Source organism: Pseudophryne corroboree, chromosome 7 (genome assembly GCF_028390025.1).
Source record: "Pseudophryne corroboree isolate aPseCor3 chromosome 7, aPseCor3.hap2, whole genome shotgun sequence".
Taxonomy (NCBI): Eukaryota; Metazoa; Chordata; class Amphibia; order Anura; family Myobatrachidae; genus Pseudophryne; species Pseudophryne corroboree.
The window spans coordinates 40,674,403-40,699,033 of NC_086450.1; the positions used below are offsets into that span (position 1 = coordinate 40,674,403).

Sequence of the window (24,631 nt, forward strand, 5' to 3'; positions counted from 1 at the left end):
TATCCCTGGGCAGATATGACTGGCCTTTTGCCCGCCTGCCCTTATGGGGACGAAAGGACTGAGGCTGAAAAGACGATGTCTTTTTCTGCTGAGATGTGACTTGGGGTAAAAAAGGTGGATTTTCCAGCTGTTGCCGTGGCCACCAGGTCCGATGGACCGACCCCAAATAACTCCTCCCCTTTATACGGCAATACTTCCATGTGCCGTTTGGAATCTGCATCACCTGACCACTGTCGTGTCCATAAACATCTTCTGGCAGATATGGACATCGGACTTACTCTTGATGCCAGAGTGCAAATATCCCTCTGTGCATCTCGCATATATAGAAATGCATCCTTTAAATGCTCTATAGTCAATAAAATACTGTCCCTGTCAAGGGTATCAATATTTCCAGTCAGGGAATCCGACCAAGCCACCCCAGCGCTGCCCATCCAGGCTGAGGCGATCGCTGGTCGCAGTATAACACCAGTATGTGTGTATATACTTTTTAGGATATTTTCCAGCCTCCTATCAGTTGGCTCCTTGAGGGCGGCCGTATCTGGAGACGGTAACGCCACTTGTTTTGATAAGCGTGTGAGCGCCTTATCCACCCTAAGGGGTGTTTCCCAACGCGCCATAACTTCTGGCGGGAAAGGGTATACCGCCAATAATTTTCTATCGGGGGAAACCCACGTATCATCACACACTTCATTTAATTTATCTGATTCAGGAAAAACCACATGTAGTTTTTTCACACTCCACATAATACCCTTTTTTGTGGTACTTGTAGTATCAGAAATATGTAACATCTCCTTCATTGCCCTTAACAAGTAACGTGTGGCCCTAAAGGAAAATACGTTTGTTTCTTCACCGTCGACACTGGAGTCAGTGTCCGTGTCTGTGTCTGTGTCGACCGACTGAGGTAAAAGGACGTTTTAACGCCCCTGACGGTGTTTGAGACGCCTGGACAGGTACTAATTGGTTTGCCGGCCGTCTCATGTCGTCAACCGACCTTGCAGCGTGTTGACATTATCACGTAATTCCTTAAATAAGCCATCCATTCCGGTGTCGACTCCCTAGAGAGTGACATCACCATTACAGGCAATTGCTCCGCCTCCTCACCAACATCGTCCTCATACATGTCGACACACACGTACCGACACACAGCACACACACAGGGAATGCTCTGATAGAGGACAGGACCCCACTAGCCCTTTGGGGAGACAGAGGGAGAGTTTGCCAGCACACACCAAAAACGCTATAATTATACAGGGACAACCTTTATATAAGTGTTTTTCCCTTATAGCATTTTAATATATATAGTCATATCGCCAAATAAGTGCCCCCCCTCTCTGTTTTAACCCTGTTTCTGTAGTGCAGTGCAGGGGAGAGCCTGGGAGCCTTCCCACCAGCATTTCTGCGAGGGAAAATGGCGCTGTGTGCTGAGGAGAATAGGCCCCGCCCCCTTTTCGGCGGGCTTCTTCTCCCGTTTTTCTGAGACCTGGCAGGGGTTAAATACATCCATATAGCCCCCAGGGGCTATATGTGATGTATTTTTAGCCAGAATAAGGTACTATCATTGCTGCCCAGGGCGCCCCCCCCAGCGCCCTGCACCCTCAGTGACCGCTGCTATGAAGTGTGCTGACAACAATGGCGCACAGCTGCAGTGCTGTGCGCTACCTTATGAAGACTGAAAAGTCTTCTGCCGCCGGTTTCTGGACCTCTTCACTTTTCGGCATCTGCAAGGGGGTCGGCGGCGCGGCTCCGGGACGAACCCCAGGGTGAGACCTGTGTTCCGACTCCCTCTGGAGCTAATGGTGTCCAGTAGCCTAAGAAGCCAATCCATCCTGCACGCAGGTGAGTTCACTTCTCTCCCCTAAGTCCCTCGATGCAGTGAGCCTGTTGCCAGCAGGACTCACTGAAAATAAAAAAACCTAACAAAACTTTTACTCTAAGCAGCTCTTTAGGAGAGCCACCTAGATTGCACCCTTCTCGGCCGGGCACAAAAATCTAACTGAGGCTTGGAGGAGGGTCATAGGGGGAGGAGCCAGTGCACACCACCTGATCCTAAAGCTTTTACTTTTGTGCCCTGTCTCCTGCGGAGCCGCTATTCCCCATGGTCCTGACGGAGTCCCCAGCATCCACTTAGGACGTCAGAGAAATACGGGGGACCCCTACGTCTTTTGTCCCCCGTAATTTTTGCACCAGGACCAGGCGCAGAGCCTGGTGCTGGTTGTTAAAACATGGGGGAACCCCTGTCAATTTTTACCCCCATATTTTTACAACCAGGACCGGCTCAAAGAGCCCGAGGCTGGTTATGCTGAGGAGGGGGGACCCCACACATTTTTTTTCCTGATTTTTAACTCTTTCCCACCCCTTCCCACTGATAAACATGCACGGATCTCACTGATCCGTGCATGACTATCAGAACACGGTAAAAAAAGCAGGTCTATTTGAAAACTGCTTTTTTTTACGTTTTGTATTTTTTCCCGGCAGTGTTTGGCTATTGCCGGCAGAGATTGTGAATACGAATTTTTAGTAAATTACCGAGTTGTATAAAATAACAGGCGTATTTGACCGATGGTGTATTCATTCGTATTTTTTTTCTTTGACTTCCCAAAAACATACGAATGCCCTCATCACTGCCGAGATTTCAGTTTAGTAAATTCCCGAGATGACACTTTGAAGAAAAAACACCAAATCGGTCAAAATCGAGAGCTTAGTAAATATACCCCAGTGTGGGTTACAGTGAGAGACACACACTGCAGATCGGATACAGACAGTGCAGGTTATAGTGAAGGTTAGATACAGTGTGAGATACTGTGGGGGAAACAGACTGCGGTTCAGATACAGTGCAGATTACAGTGTGGGTTGGATACAGCGCTGGTTGGATACAGTGAGGGTTGGATACAGTGAGGGTTGGATACAGCGCTGGTTGGATACAGTGAGGGTTGGATACAGCACGGGTTGGATACAATGAGGGTTGGATACAGCGCAGGTTGGATACAGCGCGGGTTGTATACAGCACAGGTTGGATACAGTGAGGATTGGATACAGTGAGGGTTGGATACAGCGCTGGTTGGATACAGTGAGGGTTGGATACAGCGCTGGTTGGATACAGTGAGGGTTGCATACAGCACTGGTTGGATACAGTGAGGGTTGCATACAGTGCGGGTTGGATACAGTGAGGGTTGCATACAGCGCAGGTTGGATACAGCGCAGGTTGGATACAGTGAGGGTTGGATACAGCGCTGGTGGATACAGTGAGGGTTGGATACATTGAGGGTTGGATACAGTGCTGGTGGATACAGTGAGGGTTGGATACAGTGAGGGTTGGATACAGTGAGGGTTGGATACAGTGCTGGTGGATACAGTGCGGGTTGGATACAGTGAGGGTTGGATACAGTGAGGGTTGGATACAGTGCGGGTTGGATACAGTGAGGGTTGCATACAGCGCTGGTTGGATACAGTGAGGGTTGCATACAGCGCAGGTTGGATACAGTGAGGGTTGGATACAGCGCTGGTTGGATACAGTGAGGGTTGCATACAGCGCAGGTTGGATACAGTGAGGGTTGGATACAGCGCTGGTGGATACAGTGAGGGTTGGATACATTGAGGGTTGGATACAGTGAGGGTTGGATACAGTGCGGGTTGGATACAGTGAGGGTTGGATACAGCACTGGTTGGATACAGTGAGGGTTGGATACAGTGCGGGTTGGATACAGTGAGGGTTGGATACAGTGCGGGTTGGATACAGTGAGGGTTGCATACAGCGCTGGTTGGATACAGTGAGGGTTGCATACAGCGCTGGTTGGATACAGTGAGGGTTGGATACAGTGAGGGTTGCATATAGCGCTGGTAGGATACAGTGAGGGTTGGATACAGTGAGGGTTGGATACAGTGAGGGTTGGATACAGCGCTGGTAGGATACAGTGAGGGTTGGATACAGTGAGGGTTGGATACAGCGCTGGTAGGATACAGTGAGGGTTGGATACAGTGAGGGTTGGATACAGTGAGGGTTGGATACAGCGCTGGTAGGATACAGTGAGGGTTGGATACAGTGAGGGTTGGATACAGCGCTGGTAGGATACAGTGAGGGTTGGATACAGTGAGGGTTGGATACAGCGCTGGATGGATACAGTGAGGGTTGGATACAGTGAGGGTTGGATACAGCGCTGGTTGGATACAGTGAGGGTTGGATACAGTGAGGGTTGCATATAGCGCTGGTAGGATACAGTGAGGGTTGGATACAGTGAGGGTTGGATACAGCGCTGGTAGGATACAGTGAGGGTTGGATACAGTGAGGGTTGGATACAGCGCTGGTTGGATACAGTGAGGGTTGGATACAGTGAGGGTTGGATACAGCGCTGGTTGGATACAGCAAGGGTTGGATAGAGTGAGGGTTGGATACAGCGCGGGTTGGATACAGTGAGGGTTGGATACAGTGAGGGTTGGATACAGCGCTGGTTGGATACAGTGAGGGTTGGATACAGTGAGGGTTGGATACAGCGCTGGTTGGATACAGCAAGGGTTGGATAGAGTGAGGGTTGGATACAGCGCGGGTTGGATACAGTGAGGGTTGGATACAGCGCTGGTTGGATACAGCGCTGGTTGGATACAGCAAGGGTTGGATAGAGTGAGGGTTGGATACAGCGCGGGTTGGATACAGTGAGGGTTGGATACAGCGCTGGTTGGATACAGTGCAGGTAGACATGCTAGCTGTAGCCTGGAAGTAATAGTGCACTTACTGTGACAGCAGGCAGGAGGGTCCCCGCTGATGGTAAATGCCCCCTCTGGTGTCTGTGACGATGATGCTGAACTGAGTGCTGCAGTGTACACAGCGCTCTCTCAGTGCCCACCATGCCTGGCTTGTGTGTCTTTGCAGCAGAGCAGCAGTCTCTGTGTGGATGAGAGTGCAGGGATCCACTGGGCTGTCTGAGAGCCATGAGAACGGTACCATCAGCCTATCAGCACTCAGCCCATTGATTTCAATGGGACTTGGCACCCGAATCCAAAACCTGCGAGATCCGAGATCAGACAATGGGAAGGAGATGTTTTGCCTCATTTTCAGATCCCAGGCAGGCCACTCTGATCCCGGAAGTCCGGGTGGACACGGTTCTCAGAGAACTGAGCCCGCTCAGCTCTAGTGTATATTTACCCATTTGCAGTTATAGCAATCCCGAGAGGCAGCCATTGTGGGCCTGATTTGCTGGTAGTTATCATCTGTGCGCACTTGCATCTGCCCTGTACTAGGTGCAGAACGTACGCCTCCATGCAGGTGTACTACTGCTTACATCCAGGCCTGCACAGCCCGCTATGCCCTCACTGAGCTTTAGCTACAAGAGAGCTCCCCATTACGTTCTGCCTCCCTGAGTGTAGGTGCAGATGTGGTCAGAGTGTGCCCGTACTTGTGTGCGCCCAGATACACTCTGCAAATGGAAGAACCTTCAACTCGGCCTCAGTCCCTCCATATTTATGTAGGTTACCTTGTACAGTGGGAGGTATTCATTTGTGACTTTTACCCAAAAGGGGAGCTGGCGGGCCATGAGAGTATGAGCAGCCCATTTCCTAGTGTCGCTTCCTAGTATATTAAACTGTCCTAGGGTGTTAGGCTTAGTAATTTATATAGCACCAGCATGTTCCTTTCGGGAATATAGTAATAAAGCAACACCAGGCATTACCAGCAGATGTACTAAGCTTTGGAGAGTGATAAAGTAGATGGAAATAAAGGGGAGATGTACTAAGCAGTGATAAAAGTGGAGAAGTGAGCCAGTGGAGAAGTTGCCCATGGCAACCAATCAGCATTGACATAACATTTATAATTTGCATACTATAAAAGTATACAGAGCAGCTGATTGGTTGCCATAGGCAACTTCTCCACTGGCTCACTTCTCCACTTTTATTACTGCTTAGTACATCTCTCCCAAATTACCAATCATCTCCTAACTGTCATTTTCCAAATACAGCCTGTAACATGTCAGTTAGGAGCTGGCTTGTAGTTTATCTCTTTTCACTTTATCACTCTCCAAGGCTTCTCTCTCCACCTTATCACTCTCCAAGGCTAAGGGGTCTATTCATGAAGCAGTGAAAAGAGTGGAGAAGTGAGTCTGTGTTGCCCATGGCAACCAATTAGCAGTGAAGTAACATTTATAATTTGCATAATATACAATTGTACGGAGCAGCTGATTGGTTGCCATGGGAAACTTCTCCACAGGCTCACTTCTCCACTTTTTTCACTGCTTCATGAATAGACCCCTGAGTACATCTGCCCCTTATGGTAATAGAGAATTGTTAGTACACAAAAAATTTGGAAAATTAGGATTTTAAGTACCCACCCTAAATGAAATTACCCCTTCATCCTGTGGGTCCTTGCCAACAGGGTGAGAGCTCTTGATGTAGGCAATATATAAAGAAAGTGTGACCCGTTAGTAATTACATTTCTCAAATAACAATTTTTAATTCACATTAGTACATTGATACATATTTCATTTTGCCACAGCCCAGTCCTAGCTGCCATTATGACATCTCAGCCCAGTCCTGGCTGCCATTATGACATCACAGAGGCATCATAATAGAGCTTTGGCTCAGGGTAATATCAGAGGCTTTAACAGTTAAGTGTCATTAGACAGGTAGCTTCCAAAGAAATACCATCAGCAAGACAACTGCACAAGGAAACGATGGATAGTCATACAGGTAAATGGATACTTCAGTTATTTTTACTAAGCAGGTTATCTTTAATTAAAACCAAAAACAACACTGCTTTAAGCGCCTAAATTCAGTAGAGTGCCAAATGTAATGGCACCCAAGCGCTGCCGAACAGCACTGAGTATGTGCCTTTAATATATCAAACAGTTAAAAAGAGAAAAAACGGCTGCGCTTAGGGCATTACAGATAGACCATGCATAAAGAGAGCTGACAAAAGTATAATATATAAAAAATTATTTATTGTGATAATACTCTAATACATAAATGAACATATATAAAATACATCAACAAATAAATAAATATCTATACTCTGAAGCACCGTAGGTGTTTTAAATAGACAATATCCACATGATGAAATAATCCTTTCTTATATGTAAAAGTAACTCAGTTCAGTTTACAATGATAATACTATTTGGGAATTGTAACACTGATGTGGCTGTTAGTTATAATGTATCTCTCCAGAGATTTCCCTCTATGTGAACAATGGGGAAGCATCAATCTTTGTGGAAGTGCAGAGGCAGCATGCACTTTACACTGATGAATAATAGGAGTCCCGGCAATAAGTTTGTGCAACAAATGGTGTGCGTATGATGTTACCTCTCCTGTATTCCTTTGAGAAAGTCACGTTATTCGTGACGAAACGCGTTAGGCCTCCCCATTTTATACTCTGATCACTGAATTTACCTCACCGGCATCTGTTCACCCAGAGGACATATCTCGCTATCAGCGGTGGCTCTGGCCAGCGCTATTGCACAGCGCCTCCTCCCTGCTACCAGTGGCTACCAGCGGCGGCTCCGGCCACCGCCATCGGACAGCATCTCTCCCCTTCCTCTACTAACAGTGGGCACTACTAAGGATCTCTACCAGCCCACGGGAGAGCACAGGAACGCTCCCCATATTCCACCTGAGGACGCCTTCCACTGCAAACAGCAGTCCCTGTCAACGCACCTGTTCCTTATCCCTCTCCTTCATCAACATACCATTGGGCATTTTAGAGGACTTCACCGAGGACGCTCGGTGTCACCAGCCCACAGGACAAGTAACATCATACGCACACCATTTACGCACACCATTTGTTGCACAAACTTATTGCCGGGACTCCTATTATTGCCCGCAATCGTTCATCGCTGAACAATTATCGCTTAAACATGCCAGTCAATTTGAACTATATAGATGTCTGTACTCTCATATCGTCCAAATTGGCCATCAATATCGTCCAGTGTGTAGACTTTAAATCGTTGGTGAAAAAAAATGACCATTGATAATATCGATGGTCGATAATATCGCCTACATCACCCAGTGTGTAGGGCCCTTAACAGTACTGTAGCTATACACAGACTCCCAATCCTATGTTAATTTTCATCAGTGTTCTGGGGTTGGCCAACCCCAGTTTCATTGGTTATTTTACTATTAAAAATAGGATTTTAATTACCTAACTGTAAATCCTTTTCTCGTAGTCCGTAGGGAATACTGGGAATCCATTTAGTACCATGTGGTATAGACGGGTCCACTAGGAGCCATGGATGCTATAGAAGTTTGATTAGGTGTACTGGCTCCTCCCTCTATGCCCCTCCTACCAGACTCAGTCTATGAAACTGTGCCCGAGGAGACGGACATACTTTGAGAGTAGGATACAGAAAAAGGAAAGTGGTGAGATTTCGAACCAGCACCACCATAACAAGAGGAAAGCCATGCTAACCAAACATGTAAACAGGAACAGCAACAGCTGAAGCAAACAAGAATACTTAACCAAGTAACAGTGCAGGAAGAACGAAGCACCGGGCGGGAGCCCAGTATCTCCTACGGACTACGAGAAAAGGATTTACCGGTAGATAATTAAAATCATATTTTCTCTTACATCCGAGGGGATACTGGGAATCCATTTAGTACCATGGGTAAGTACCAAAGCTCCCAAACCGGGTGGAAGAGTGCTGAGGTTCCTTCAGAACTGACTGACCAAACTAAAGGTCCTCAGAGGCCAAAGTATCGAACTTGTAAAACTTAGCAAACGTGTTCGAACCTGACCAAGTAGCTGCTCGGCAGAGCTGTAAAGCCAAGACACCACGGGCAGCCGCCCAAGAAGAACCCACCAACCTAGTAGAGTGGGCCTGTACAGATTTTAAAACTGGCAAACCTGCCGTGGAATAAGCATGCTGGATAGTGAGCCTGATTCAGCGTGCATTCGACTGCTTTGAAGCAGGACACCCAATTTTGGGGGTAATTCCAAGTTGATTGCAGCAGGAAATTTTTTAGCAGTTGGGCAAAACTGTTAGGGTATGTTAACCTGTTCAGGTCTGGTCTATAAACTCTCTGCAGTCATCAGTCAGAATTCTGTTTCTTTTGCAACCGGTTGGAGATCAGTGAATGAAAAGGTGACACAGGATCATGTGTAACCTAAGCAGTCCATAGTTGACCTGCTTAGGGGCCATATAAGGTTTATTTTTATAGCTCAAAGACAAAGGATTCATGTTTGCCAATACATTTAGCCAATCAGAATACACCATGTATGTCTCAAAAACTGTAATACATCAATTGTCATACAAGATTATAATTAGCAATTAGAACATTCTAGAAAATGGTTAGTGCTTCGTTTATCAGTCTTTCGGACATAAACTTCCTTCCAATTAGCCTTGGATACATCTGGCGTTGCCTTGTCCTTGAACACGTCATGCTTTAAAACAAGATATTCGAGGTATATAGTCTGAATATATCTGTCCAATATTTTTAAGGATACACGAACACATTTTGTGATTAACAGTAAATATCTTAATCAATGCAAAAAAGCGTGAATCAATATATTTGCTATACTGCGGAAGCTCCTACACCATCATTTCCCCTCTTTTTGATTCCACTTTTTCTCCCTATTCTACCTACACTAGGCCTGAACTATTCCCTTTCAGTAAACCAGTCCCCTGGACTTATAGTCCAAACCTTGGGGATTACCCCTGACAACAACCAAAGGATAAGCAACTTAATTCTTCTGGCTGGAGAGTCACTGTCAACTTCTTCGAGTGGGATGCATGTAATCAGGTATCACGACCTTTCACCTTAATTTGAGGTAGGCATGGTTAGTAGCACTTGATATGGACCATCATATCTTGGTTCAAAGGTCTTTCTCACATGTCTCTTTAAATAGACCCAATCTCCTGGATTTAGCTCATGCGTAGCTGATCCTTCTGGGTCTGGAATGGAAGAAAACACTCGGCAATGGAGGTTAGTCAATGTTTTACAGACCTCCTGTACATAACCTGTTAAATCACCATGATTATGTTGTAATTGTTGTGGATAATAACAACCTGTTCTTGGAGCTGACCCAAACAATATTTCATATGGAGTCAGTTTACTAGGTCTCATGGGTGTGGTCCTAATATTAAACAAGACTATAGGTAGGCATTCTGGCCAAGTTCTTTTGGTTTCTGTCATCATTTTCTGTAGTTTTAGCTTAAGGTCAAAGTTCAGATGTTCCCCCTCCCACTCGCCTGGGGGCGATAAGGCACGTGGAAGGCCTGCTGTACCCCCAAATCTTTCATTATATGCTGCATGACTTCTCCTGTGAAATGTGTACCTCTATCTGATTCTATAACCTCAGGTATCCCAAATCTACATACTACTTCTGCTATCAGTTTCTTTGCAGTGGTTTTTGCTGTGGCTTTGCTTACTGGCCAGGCTTCGGCCCAGTGACTAAACATGTCCGTTGTTACTAGTACATATTCATATGGACCGCTTCGTGGCAACTGTATATAGTTGATTTGTAGTCTTTGAAATGGGTAAGAGGCTTTGGGTATAGTTCCTAGAGGTGTCTTGGTTCTTTGTCCTGGATTGCTGATTCCACAGATCCAGCATCCTGCTACAAAGTTTGTTGCAGCTTTATTAAAGCCTGGAGCTATCCAATGCTCTTGTACTCTATTTACCATGGCTTCCTTTGAATGATGTACTTGTCCATGAGCTACTTGTAACATAGGTAGAAATAGAGCTGCTGGTAGACAGTACTTTAATTCTCTTGACTTCCAAAGTCCATGTTCATCTTCTTCTGCCCCCAATCGTCTCCATTTCTCCTTTTCTCCTTGTGATGTTTGTTGTTGAATTTTGATCAACTCCTCTTCACTGGGCATTTGCTTCACATCTTGAGCTACTAAGACTTGCTCAAGTTCTTTTGATTGTAAGGCAATTCTCTTGGCTTCTGCATCTGCAAATGCATTTCCTTTAGCTTCCATGGTTTGTCTCTTAGTATGTGCTTGTACCTTGATTATGCCAATCCTTTTAGGTAGTTCCAATGCTCTGAAGAGTTCCATAATCAAACTGGCATGTTTGATTGGTTTTCCATTTGCACCTTTGAAGTCCCTACTTTTCCAAATAACAGCGTAATCCTGGGACTAGATGTTAGCTGTCATGTTTTCAGCATGTATGCAGGCTCTGGTCATTGCTATGAGTTCTGCTTCTTGTGCTGACATTCTTGGTAGCAATGGTCCAGAGTCTATGACTTCAGTTTCAGTTGTTACTGCATATCCTGTCCTTGGGGATCCATTATCATAATATCTTGATCCATCGACGAACAGGTTCATGTCTGGATTGTCCAGTGGTGTATCTTGGACATTAGGAAGAGGTAAAGTCTCTAATTCCCTGAGGGCTAGGCAATCATGTGGAAATGTTTGTGTTGTATTTTCTGCGTCTGTAGCAGCATTTTCCTCCTCATCTGACGATTTACCATCATTACCATTTCCCCCTCTCCTCCCCTCTTCTGAATCGTTGATGGGAAGGAGTGTAGCTGGGTTTAGTACAGTGCATCTTGTGATGGTGACATGGGAGGCGCTTAATAGTGCTACTTCATATTTGGTAAGTCTGGCTGCAGAAAGATGCTTGCTTTTTTCTTGACTTAGTATTTCTGTTACAGCGTGCGGTACTTGTATACACAGTGGATGATCAAGCACAATGATGTCTGTCACCTTTTCCTTGAGTATTGCTGCTGCTGCCACTGCTCGAACACAGGATGGTGCTCCTCTGATAATCGGATCTAGCTGGGCTGAATAGTATGCCACTGGTCTTTGGTTTGGTCCGTATTTCTGGGTGAGCACCCCTAAAGAATGCCCTCTGTTTTCATGGCAGAATAGGTTAAAAGGCTTTTTGTAATCAGGCAATCCCAATGCTGGGGCTGTTATTATGGCTTGCTTTAGTTTTCTTACTGCTTCTTCAATGGTGTCCCTGTTTTCTGCTGACGCCTCCTTTTTTGTTAATTCATATAGGGGTTGCATCAGTAATGAGGCTGAGGGTATCCATTCTCTGCAATAACCAATAAGGCCCAGAAAAGCTCTGATTTCCTTTAATGTTCTTGGGGTTTTTGCTTGAGTTATTGCTTTTGTTCTTTCATCAGTAAGATGCCTTGTTCCTTGGGATATGCAGTGTCCTAAAAAGATAACTCTTTTCTGTACTAGCTGTAGTTTGGCTTTTGACACTCTGCAATCTTCTTCTGCCAAAAAGATGAGTAGTGATGCTGTTTCCTTTTTTCACTTCTCTTCTGTCTGTGCAGCAATAAGCAGATCATCGACATATTGAACTAACTGGGTGTCTGTAAAGTGCGGTCTCCATTTCTGCAGGATTAATGCCATTGCCTCTGAGAAATCTGATGGACTGGTTGCTCCCCCTTGGGGTAATCGTGTCCAACAATATTGTTTACCTTCGTGAGTGAATGTTAGAAACTTCTGGCTTTCCCATTCATCAGTAGATAATCTGTTTTTCCCTCCTTTTGAATCTTGAGATTCAACACCTTTATTGATTAATGCTAGAAAAGGGTTGCTGAGTTGAGGGTAATTCATCGTCTGATGGTTACTTATCGCACTTTGGCAGTGCTACTTCATACATGGTCAGCCTTGCCACTGACAGGTGTCTGGTTCTTACTTGTTGAAGCTTCTCTGTACCTGCATGTGGACCCTGGATGATAAGTTCATGATTCAGCACTATGCCTGTGCTCTTGTCCTCTTCTAGGACTTCTGATTCATCACTGTGTCTGTGCTCTTATACTCTTCTAGGACTGTTGCTGCTATCACTGCTCTGATGCCGGTAGGTGCTCTTTGATTACCGCTGTCAAGCTTGCTTGAGTTGTAGGCCACTGGTCTTCACCTCAGTCCATGATTTTGCATAAGGACTTCTATGTATGGCCTCCTTCTTTAATAGTCAGGTAGTTCTAGGGCTTGAGATGAGGCAACTGCTGTTTCCAATTGTTCAATAGCTTAATTCATCTGTTGCTGTATGTAGGATGCGGACCCTCCTCCCTTTCAGTGTTGTCATACAATGCTTGCATGTAGACTGGTGCTAGAGGTATCCGTGTTCTGTAGTGTCCTACTAGGCCCAGGAATGATCATCTGACTTGCTTGACACTAGTTGGCATCTTAGCTTGCAGTCTGAATCTTTTCCTTCTCACTTTTGTTAGATGTCGGGTACCTTGGGTGTCCTAGGAAGATTAACTCTTGCTTGACTAGCTGCAATTTCTCCTTCTGAGGCTCTGCAGCCTTGGTCTTCCAGAAACTTCACTAAGGACACTGCCCCTTCTTGGTACTTCTTTAAGTGGTGGTGGCAATCAGCAGTTCATTCACATCCTGTATTTAGCTGTGTGTTTTGTGGATAAATCACTTGGTGATATAGCCCCTCCACATGGCTATCCTGGTCCAGTAGTGTTGCTTACTTTCTTCTACAACTGGTACTGCGGGAATGAGCCAATACTGAACTTCTGTTTTAACTTGCTTCTAAATGGCTTTTTGTTCTTTCCTTTGATAAGTTGCTGGAAAGTTAAACTTCTGCTGGTGTGTACTGTATTCTCCTTGGATAAGCTTTAGTACATTGTGCTTCAGCAAAGTCACTGGACATGTACTCCGAGGTCAAGAACTGGGCTGGTATTGGTGACTGTAGTTCTTGCATCTCCTGTCCTTTTAAGAATTTCTGATATCATCAGGTCTTGTGGTATCTCCCTCTGCTGTCTTCTGCGTGTGCTGGCTCCAGTATTCATTAGGCACAAACGTATTTCTCCAGTGGGCAAGGTGACTGTAATCATACCTTCTGCTGTTTCCTCTGGAGACATTATGTTCACTGGGGAGTACCTGAAGAAGCTTGTACTTCATATTGGCAGAAGAAGCATCATTAATTTGTCTTCTGGAACTTTTTCTGTCTTGTTCCTTATTATTTGCTTTAAACCCGGGAGCTTCTGTTGCTTTAAATCATTGCATTATCTCTGTAATCTTGCCATGTAGTACTGACCACTTGTCAGATGTCTTTCTTTGTCCTTCTTAAAGCAGACTTCCTTTAGTCTCCAAACTTTCATGCGACCTTCATATTGTTTCTCAACTTTTCTTTTTCCAATCACCTCTCTTTATGATTCATTCATTATTCTTCATACTTTGTCCTTTCTTTACTTGCATATTCTTTCTCACTGCTGCTGGCATGTCATCTTCTTAGTCCAAGTCCACCCAGGCTGGTGTTTAACATAATGATGTTTATGCTGGGAGTTGTTGTTCCTCTTTGTCTTACTTTTCCTGTGAGAGATAGTCTTGTATAGCAGCTTGTATTTCAGGTTACATCTTTGCTTTCTTGCAGGGGTAGGGCTTAACCTCCCAATCCAGTCGTTGCAATGGCTTGATCTGTAAGTAAACGTAGAGGAATCTGGTTGTGCATAAAAACAGCTCTTGAAACCCTTGGGTCTTCTGTGGGTAAAGTCACTTTTATCGAACTGCCAGTGGTGACTGAGTACAGTTGCCGACACAGGAGTTGCACACCTTCATATTCTATCATCTTGTGTGTCGTATAGTGACTTTATCATAGTAAGTTCTGATGGACTCAGTCTTTTCCTGTTTCAAATCTGGGGCTGTTGGTGCTCTGAGTGTCTGTGCATGACACCATCTCTTAAGTCTTGTCATGTACATCTTTCCACTTTCAAACGTTGTTCTATTTTCCTCTGTCGGAACATCCGTTATGGCTGGGCAATCATCTACTGCATCTGCTTTTAACATGGTGCTTACTGTTTGGGCAGTTCCTGGTCCTAGTATAGCCTAACACAACTGGTGGTAGTCGACCCATGCCGGTGTCCATATGGTTTGAATTCTTTCCATATAGGCATAAAATGCTGTTGGGTTTTTTCTAGGATCTGGGGACTCTGCAACTATATTTGCGAGGTCATTGCCATACCATGGTTTGTGGTGTTGGCTCTGTACGATGTATGGTTCGTTCGTCCTGGCTGCATTATCTGGGTTGCGTATTCTCTGTACTTGTGCTGGATACAGAGAAACAGGCAATGATGACCGTCTTTCAGTATTTCTAGTCGCATAGATATCTTGGCATGGTGGTTCATGGGGTGAAATCCAGTTTCCACAATTTGGGCAATGTTCATATCCTTCTGGAACGCAAAACTGACATACCGAACACAATCTTTCTGGAAAATATGTCAGTTTATTCTGTACATTATGCACCTGGGCATGAAAAGCTGTAGAGGCTGTGTCTTGACCCCTTGCTTCTCCTCTTCACCTGATTTGCACCCTTTCGCCTATAGTTCCTGATTGTGGACAATTGTTTACTGGACTCATAGCTTGATTCCAGGTGTCCACCACTCGTTTAAACATGAGGGGAGCTTTAGGTGGCTAGTTTCTTTGGTTGGTCTTGTTGGGGTTTCTTGTGATAAAGTATCAGGACACTGGGGCATATTCTGTACACATAGCTCAGGTAAATCATTCGGATTTTCAACCACAGATCCTTTCAAGATAGGGCTGATTATTCGTCACTCTTTTCCTGGTTCATCTCTTTTCAATTTCACTGTTAGTGAGCTTGCAGATGATTCAATTCTGTTCATACTAGGGGTATCTGGGTGTGCATGCATGTCTGGGTATAGGGGTGGGGTATAGTGTGGAGGTGCTGTTGCTGGACTAGGTCTCAGTGGTCATTAATTCACTTGGTACCTCTTGCTGCTTTAAAATTGTTCGGCTTGCTCCCGAGTCTATAATGCATTGATATTGGTGACCTGTTGGCAGTACAAGGGTCACTTGATCATTTTCTTGTTCAGATGGTGTTTTGGCAGGGAGGTACCTCGGGAAGCCACTTCTTCATGCTTTAGGTTTTTCTTGCTGGTTTTCACACCATTCCTTGTATTTTTTTAAATTCTTCTTGAAATGTCCTTTTTGCTTGCAGAAATAACACTTTCTGTCATCTTGCTTGGTTCCTTCTTTTGAGTTCCTTCCTGTGGCCCCTTGCGTTGGGCTTCTGATTTTCCACTTGCTTTGTTCCTGGACAACGTGAACTGTTACCTTCGGTATGGCATTCTTTTCTTTGGCTTTTCTTATTTTTTCATTTTCTCTTTCTTGTGCTGCAGTGATCCAGATGGATACTTGATCTCTACAATTATGCTTAATTATCCAACTCTTGTTACAGGAGGCAAATTTTTCCCATTTCTCTAAGTCTAGTGTCCCTTCTGACGGAAAACCTGCTCTTTTGAAAATTTTACTTATTCCTTTCAAAGCTTTCCTCCCCTCCCTGTTACTAACAATATCCACGGGTTTGTCGGGCCCTGACATCTTTACAGACCGCGCTCCCATGCCTGGGTGAACGTGCGCGGAACCCCTCCTGATGTGGTATTTTAGTAACTCCTTATGAGGGACTTAAAATCTCCTTTTAGAGCTTTATTATCCAACTCTTGTTACAGGAGGCAAATTTTTCCCATTTCTCTAGGTCTAGTGTCCCTTCTGACGGAAAACCTGCTCTTTTGAAAAAAAATTCTTATTCCTATCAGAGCTTTCTTCCCCTCCCTGTTACTAACAATATCCACGGGTTTGAACCCCTCCTGATGTGGTATTTTAGTAACCCCTTATGAGGGACTTAAAATCTCCTTGTGAGACGCTGACTCTGAAGAATCTCTTCTATCCTTGTACCTAAAGAGCTCCTTAAATCCGTCTGTGGACAAATGACTGGGGTTGTAGTGTTGTCCCTTCCTCCCTGTATTGGTGGAAAATCTGTTAGTACTGCTCCCCAAGTGAGACCTGCATAATAGATTATTTCTTCTGGATCACTGAGATGCGTCCCTAATATTATTGTTAAGTCACTCCAAGGGTCTATCCCTTCTGCCTATATAGACTCCTGCTTGTACCAGTACCCCTGTTGTTCCTTGTGTTCTTGGTAAACTCCCCACTATTCTTGGAATACGTTCACCTTGTGTCTCTTTCAGACAGTAGCTGTTCTTTATTACTGACCCAATCCTACCCCTTAACTGTCTTGCATAGGGACATACAATATATACAGTACAATGTGTGCAGGAGAATCTAGTTACTGACACTGGTTTCATTATTCAGCAGACAACCCGACTCCCCCCCACCTTTTCAAAAGCATATTGGCAGAGTACATACAACAGTGCAAGGATCCAAAAAACAAGGATGACAGTAAATGCTATATCTGTTATCTGTGTGCACGGCAGCTGTTTGAGGCTGTACGGGCACATGGGTCTTAGACCTGGGATTATGTGGTTCCTAGGCCAAAAGGTTATGATGTTAGATCAATCATTCTTAATGTAATGTTCCAACAATTCCCTTTTTTAAATGACAACCTATTTTACAATAAAATTCATCATCATTTTCCACATAACCAAATGAGACTTCAGTGCTTGTAATTGCCACCAATCTCGGTGCTACAGACCCTTTGTATTTTCTTAACACAACAACACAGGTACAAGATTTGCATACACCTCTTTGGTTATTTATCAATTCAAACTGTTTATCAGCATTAGAATACACCTTGGCCATACGCCACCTTTTAAAAATGTAACTTTTTTCTGGATATTTGATTAATTTCCCCTGTACACTTGTGACAAATTAGCTGAAGATATTTACCCACAATTCAACAATATAACATAAATGTATGGTACCTTAAAAAATTTCTTCTGACTGACACTGGGCTCTTTAAGATATTCTCTGACCTTCCCGACTGGACTTCCCCAGATCCATTCAAGAAACGCTGATTCAAATGAGCAGGTAGAAATCTACACATTAAATCTCACTTACCGGTTTTTTTATCAGCGGTTCCTGAAAGATCAGAGGATTTGTTGCCAGTGGAGGAGATGCTGGAATATCCCGGACGATGCTCCCAAAATGTTAGGGTATGTTAACCTGTTCAGGTCTGGTCTATAAACTCTCTGCAGTCATCAGTCAGAATTCTGTTTCTTTTGCAACCGGTTGGAGATCAGTGAATGAAAAGGTGACACAGGATCATGTGTAACCTAAGCAGTCCATAGTTGACCTGCTTAGGGGCCATATAAGGTTTATTTTTATAGCTCAAAGACAAAGGATTCATGTTTGCCAATACATTTAGCCAATCAGAATACACCATGTATGTCTCAAAAACTGTAATACATCAATTGTCATACAAGATTATAATTAGCAATTAGAACATTCTAGAAAATGGTTAGTGCTTCGTTTATCAGTCTTTCGGACATAAACTTCTTTCCAATTAGCCTTGGATACATCTGGCGTTGCCTTGTCCTTGAACACGTCATGCTTTAAAACAAGATATTCGAGGTATATAGTCTGAATATATCTGTCCAATATTTTTAAGGATACACGAACACATTTTGTGATTAACAGTAAATATCTTAATCAATGCAAAAAAGCGTGAATCAATATATTTGCTATACTGCGGAAGCTCCTACACCATCAAAACCATGTGCACTGCAGGGGGGGGGGGGCAAATATAACATTTGCAGAGAGAGTTAGATTTGGGTGGGTTATTTTGTTTCTGTGCAGGGTAAATACTGGCTGCTTTATTTTTACACTGCAATTTAGATTGCAGATTAAACACACCACACCCAAATCTAACTCTCTCTGCACATGTTAAATCTGCCTCCCCTGCAGTGCACATGGTTTTGCCCAACTGCTAAAAAATTTCCTGCTGCGATCAACTTGAAATTACCCCCTTTATTCTGATTTTTTATTGGGAACATAGAGAACGAACAGCAAGTCCGATCTCCTGTGACGAGCTGTTCTTTTTACATACACCTTCAAAGCCCTCACAACATCCAAAGACTTTGAAGTAGCAGAGGAGTCCTTAACAATAGGTCGGTTTATGTGAAACGCAGACTCCACCTTAGGAAGAAACTGCTGACGAGTCCTGAGTTAAGCTCTGTCCTCGTGGAAAATTAGGTAGGGGCTCTTGTAAGACAACGCCCCCAACTCCGACACACGTCTTGCTGAAGCCAAGGCCAACAGTGTGACAGTCTTCCATGTAAGGTTCTTTACGTTTACCTCCTGAAATGGTTCAAACTAATCCGATTGGAGGAACTGCAGCACCAAATTGAGATCCTAAGGTACCGTGGGAGGCACAAATGGAGGATGGATGTGCAGAACACCTTTCAAGAACATCTGGACCTCAGGTAGAGAGGACAAAGTATACAAGGCCGAAATCTGGACTTTTATGGAGCCTAGACGTAGGCCCACATCCACTCCCGACTGCAGATAAAGCAGGAAACGTCCCAGATGAAATTCCACCGCAGAATATTGTCTGCTCTCACACCAAGAGACATATTTCCTCCAGAGACGGTGGTAAAATTTAGACGTTAGCCCCTTCCTGGCTTGGATCATAATTGGGATGACCTTGTCAGGAATCCCTCTCCTCCTGGCTAGAATCAGCCGTTCAACTTCCATGCCGTTAAACATAGCCGAGGTAAGTCTTGCTAGACGAATGGGCCCTGTTGCAGAAGATAACTGCGAAGAGGTAGAGGCCATGGATCTTCGAGCAGCATCTCGAGAAGATCTGCATACCAGGCCCTTCGTGGCCAGTCCGGAGCAATGAGGATTGCTTGAACCTTTTCCCTCTTTTTTCTTTTTAGAATTATTGGGATCAGAGGAAGTGGAGAAAGCATGTACACCAGCTGGTAGGTCCACGGAGTTGTCATAGCGTCTAGCGCCACTGCTTGTGGGTCTCTCGACATGGAACAATACCGGTTGAGCTTCTTTTTTAGTCATGTCGATTTGTGGATATCCCCACCGACGTATCAACCACCGGAACACCTCTGGGTGAAGGCTCCATTGCCCCGGGTGCAGGTCGTGTCTGCTGAGGAAGTCTGCTACCCAGTTGTCTACTCCTGGGATGAAGACTGCCGACAACGCCACTGCGTATTTTTCTGCCCAGAGGAGAATTCTTGACACCTTTAACACTGCGGCTCTGCTTTTCGTTCCGCCCTGTCGGTTTATGTATGTCACTGCCGTCACATCGTCTGACTGGACCAGAATAGCCTGGTTCTGAAGAAGAAATGCAGCCTGCTGAAGGGCGCTGTAGATAGCCCTGAGTTCCAGGATGTTTATTGGAAGGACGACTTCCTGACTTGACCATCTTCCCTGAAACTGCACCCCCTGGGTGACTGCGCCCCAACCTCTGAGGCTTGCATCTGTGGTTAGCAGAATCCAGTTCTGAATCCCGAACCTCCAACCCTCGACGAGGTGAGAAGTTTGTAACCACCACAGGAGGGAGATCCTGGCTTTTGGTGAGACGGATCCTCTGGTGCATGTGAAGATGTGATCCGGACAATTTGTCAACAGATCCAGCTGGAAGGGCCTCGCATGAAACCTTCCGTACTAAATCGCCTTGTAAGATGCCACCATTTTCTCCAAAAGGTGCATGTAGAGATACACCGAGATCCAGGTTGGTTTCAGGACAGTCCGAACCATCGACTGGATTATCATTGCCTTTTCCAAGGGAAGGAATACTTTCTGAGACTCTGTGTCCAGTATCATTCCCAGGAAAGGAAGCTTTTGTGTTGGTTCTAGGTGAGATTTTGGTAGGTTCAGAATCCACCCGTGATCCAAGAGTTGTCTGGTTGAGAGACCAATGTTGTCCAACAACCGCTCCCTGGATGGTGCCTTTATCAGAAGATCGTCCAGGTATGGAATTATGGGGGTAATTCCAAGTTGATCGCAGCAGGAATTTTGTTAGCAATTGGGCAAAACCATGTGCACTGCAGGGGAGGCAGATATAACATGTGTAGAGAGAGTTAGATTTGGGTGGGTTATTTTGTTTCTGTGCAGGGTAAATACTGGCTGCGTTATTTTTACACTGCAAATTAGATTGCAGATTGAACACACCACACCCAAATCTAACTCTCTCTCTGCACATGTTAAATCTGCCTCCCCTGCAGTGCACATGGTTTTGCCCAACTGCTAAAAAATTTCCTGCTGCGATCACCTTGGAATTACCCCCTATGTTCACACCTTGTTTGCGGAGTAGAAACATCATCTCTGCCATTATTTTGGTGAACACCCTCGGTGTCGTGGAGAGACCAAATGGCAGGGCCTGGAACTGTTAGTGACAGTCCAAACTGTAGATAAGCCTGATGAGGCGGCCAGATCAGAATATGAAGGTACTGTACGCATCCTTGATATCCAGAGACACTAGGAATACCCCCTCCTCCAGGCCCGAGATCACTGCTATCAGAGACTCCATCTTGAATTTGAACACTCGTAAATACGGGTTCAACGACTTGAGGTTCAGAATCGGTCTCACAGAACCGTCCGGTTTCGGTACTACAAAAAAGATGGAATAGTAACCCTTGTTTTGTAGATGAGGTGGAACTGGAACAATGACCTGGGTCTGTAACAGTTTCAGAATCTGTGAGGTAGGAGCTCCTGGAACTGTAGCCCTGCGATATAAGGTCTATAACCCAGGGTTCCTGGCACGATCTTGTCCAGATATGACTGAAGAATTTTATCCGGGCTCCTACTTGACAGTCTTCCAGGCATCGTGGTCCACCGTCATGCGGAAGGTTTTGAGGAAGCAGAACCTGAACTCTGTTCCTGCGAACTGGCAGTAGCTGGTTTCCGTGGTTTACCTCTAGAACCTCTGACGGCGGCAGAGGAACCTCTGGCCTTGCCCCTAAACTTGGCCGTCCGAAAGGACTGTAAGTTGGATCCTTAATAGGCCTTCCTAGCTGGGGGAGTTGCAGAAGGTAGGTATGTGGACTTACCCTCAATAGCTTTGGAGAACCATTTGTCTAGTTAATCTCCAACTAAGGCCTCGCCTGTGAAAGGCAGGCCTTCCACGCCTTTCCTGGAGTCCTCATCCGCAGTCCACTGGCTTAGCCATAAACCCCTGCATGCAGACACTGCCATAGCTGTAGTGCGTGCATTAAGCAAGCCTATCTATTTTATGGCTTCCACCATAAAGTTCGCAGAGTCCTGTATATGTTGCAGGAGCAAAATAATCTCCCCCTGAGGCAAGGTTACCCCTCAATTCGGTTACCCGACCATTTAGCAATGGCTCGCGTAATCCACCCACATGCTATAGTGCAGCCGTGGCCAACGCGTGGCTCTTGAGCCGCATGCGGCTCTTTCTTTATTCAAATGTGGCTCCCAACACTCAAAGTCACCTGACCACAACAGATCCTGGAAACCGGTGCACTCCAGCCAGACACACAGCAGCACTACGGCGACTGAAAACTGAGGGAGCCAGATACTAGGCTGTAGTGACATATGAGGGTGGGCTGGAGTGACACAAGGGGGAGCTGGCTGGAGTGACACAGAAGGATCCTGGCAGGAGAGACATAATGGGGGAGCTGACTGGAGTGATAAAGGAGGGTGCTGGCAGGAGTGACACAGGGGGGTGCTGGCTGGAGTGACACATGGGGGAGCTGGCAGGAGTGACACAGGAGGGTACTAGCAGGAGTGACACATTCACACATGGGCTGGCTGGAGTGACACAGGAGGGTGCTGACTGGAGTGACACATGGGGGAGCTGGCAGGAGTGACACAGGAGGGTACTAGCAGGAGTGACACATTCACACATGGGCTGGCTGGAGTGACACAGGAGGGTACTAGCAGGAGTGACACATTCACACATGGGCTGGCTGGAGTGACACAGGAGGGTGCTGGCAGGAGTGACACAGGGGGGTACTGGCTGGAGTGACACATGGGGGAGCTGGCAGGAGTGACATAGGAGGGTACTAGCAGGAGTGACACATTCACACATGGGCTGGCTGGAGTGACACAGGAGGGTGCTGACTGGAGTGACACATGGAGGAGCTGGTGTATTATGTGAATATGGCTGTTTCAATATATGTTATGTGGATCTGGATTTTGTAATTTTTTTTGTGGAAGTGTCTTTTTCAATGTATTTCATGTTGGCTCTGGCTTTAAAATTTATTTTATGTGGATCTGGCATTTTCATTGTATTTTATACTAGGGGTGTGGCCTAGCAGGCACAAGGCCACACCCCATTTTTGCACACGCACCTTCGACGTGATGTCAGCTCTTTGATGTACCTAACAAGATTTTTTGGCTCTTTGTCTCTGACTGGTTGGCCACCCCTGCTATAGTGGGCCTCTGGGCCACCCCCACAGCTGTATACAAAGATTTGAGTGTAGTCTCAAATTTGCGATCAGCCGCATCTATCAGGGAGGCTGCACCCGGGACAGGCAATACAATTTTTTGTGAGAGCCTGGATACTGCTGCATCCACTATCGCTGGATTTTCCCATTTTTTCCTATCCTCAGGAGGAAAAGGAAAAGATGATATGAACCATTTGGGGATTTTAAATTTCTTATCTGGATTAACCCACGGTTCTTCAAACAGGGGGGCAGATGTATTAACCTGGAGAAGGCATAAGGAAGTGATAAACCAGTGATATGTGCAAGGTGATAAAGGCACCAGCCAATCAGCTCCAATATGTAAATTAACAGTTAGGATCTGATTGGCTGGTGCCTTTATCACCTTGAACATATCACTGGTTTATCACTTCCTTATGCCTTCCCCAGGTTAATACATCTGCCCCACAGTATTTAGTTCCTTTGACACAGGAATAGTGGCTGCGGATTTCTTCTTTATATTAAAATAAGATTCCTCACTCTCCTCTGTCACCTTATCAGGGATATTCAGAACTTCTCTGATAGCTTCTATGAGAGCCTCTATTCCTTGCGACAGAGTACCATCCCCCACCTCTGAGTCCACCTCACCCTACTCCATTTCTGACCCCTCATCATCAGTGTCAGACTGCAGGATATGGGCCAAAGTACATTGTCAGACAAATGGCAGGGATTGAGACGCTGGATTGGGTTCTGAGTCCTTTCTCATAAACTCTTAAGTAATGCATCTCTTTTTCATTTCAAGATAACTTAGCAGAAATGGAGGAAATCATTCTCCTAATGGAGTCAAGCCATGCTGGTTCTGCCCCACTAGCCACCCCCTGGAGAAGAGGAACACTGTGCCTTACATGAAACACACTCTTTGCCTGACATACTGTAACAGTGACAGCACACACACACAGGAAAAGGTTAAATGCACAATTAACCCACAAAGAGCCCTTCCAGGGAGACACAGAGAGAGTATGGAACCAGCACACGGCGCACTTATCGCTAAAGCCAAGCTTAGCTGGGTCGCAGACCAAGTACCTAGATTAGGGACTTAGTACACTTATAATCGCCCCCCCCCCCCTCCCCTTCCCTGCTATGACCCCCTGGTACCGCTGAGGTAACCTGGAGCCTGTGCATCCCTGTCAGTCAGCATCTGTGTCAGCTGCAGTAGGGAAAATGGTGCATGTAAGCTGCTGGATCCGCTCATAGTGAGGCCCCGCCCCTTCAATGGCATGCGGTCTTCCTGCTCTTCTTTACACTGGCTGTCTGTGTCTATGTGCATAAAATGGAGACAGACTTCTTTTATGGCTTTGTTGCCAGTCTGGGTACTGTGTCCGCTGTTAATGTTAATGTACACAGTCGGGAGACACAGTCCGCCCCGTTTAGAAGCCGTGCATCTCCGTACCCTCATGCCGCCATAATGGTACTCACCACTCTTAATTCTTCTGGCTCTGTTAGGGGTGGCTAGCATCCTGTCAGCGGGGAATGGGACTATTAACCCTGAGAGAAGTTGGGCCGTTCCCCCCCCCCACCCTTAAGTCCCACGAGGCAGGCAGGCTGGTGCTATACAGTCCTGCCTGAAAACAACAAACTTAT

At 45.5% G+C, this 24,631-nt stretch overlaps 1 long non-coding RNA gene across 1 annotated transcript in view; it reads left to right on the top strand.

Annotated features, from left to right (window-relative positions):
- Positions 1–6,597: 6,597 nt before the first annotated feature.
- LOC134944478 (uncharacterized) overlaps positions 6,598–24,631 on the top strand; it is a 42,419-nt gene continuing 24,385 nt past the window's right edge. The window contains exon 1 of the long non-coding RNA XR_010181863.1: positions 6,598–6,672. This is a non-coding gene — a long non-coding RNA (uncharacterized LOC134944478). The remainder of the gene's footprint in view (positions 6,673–24,631) is intronic.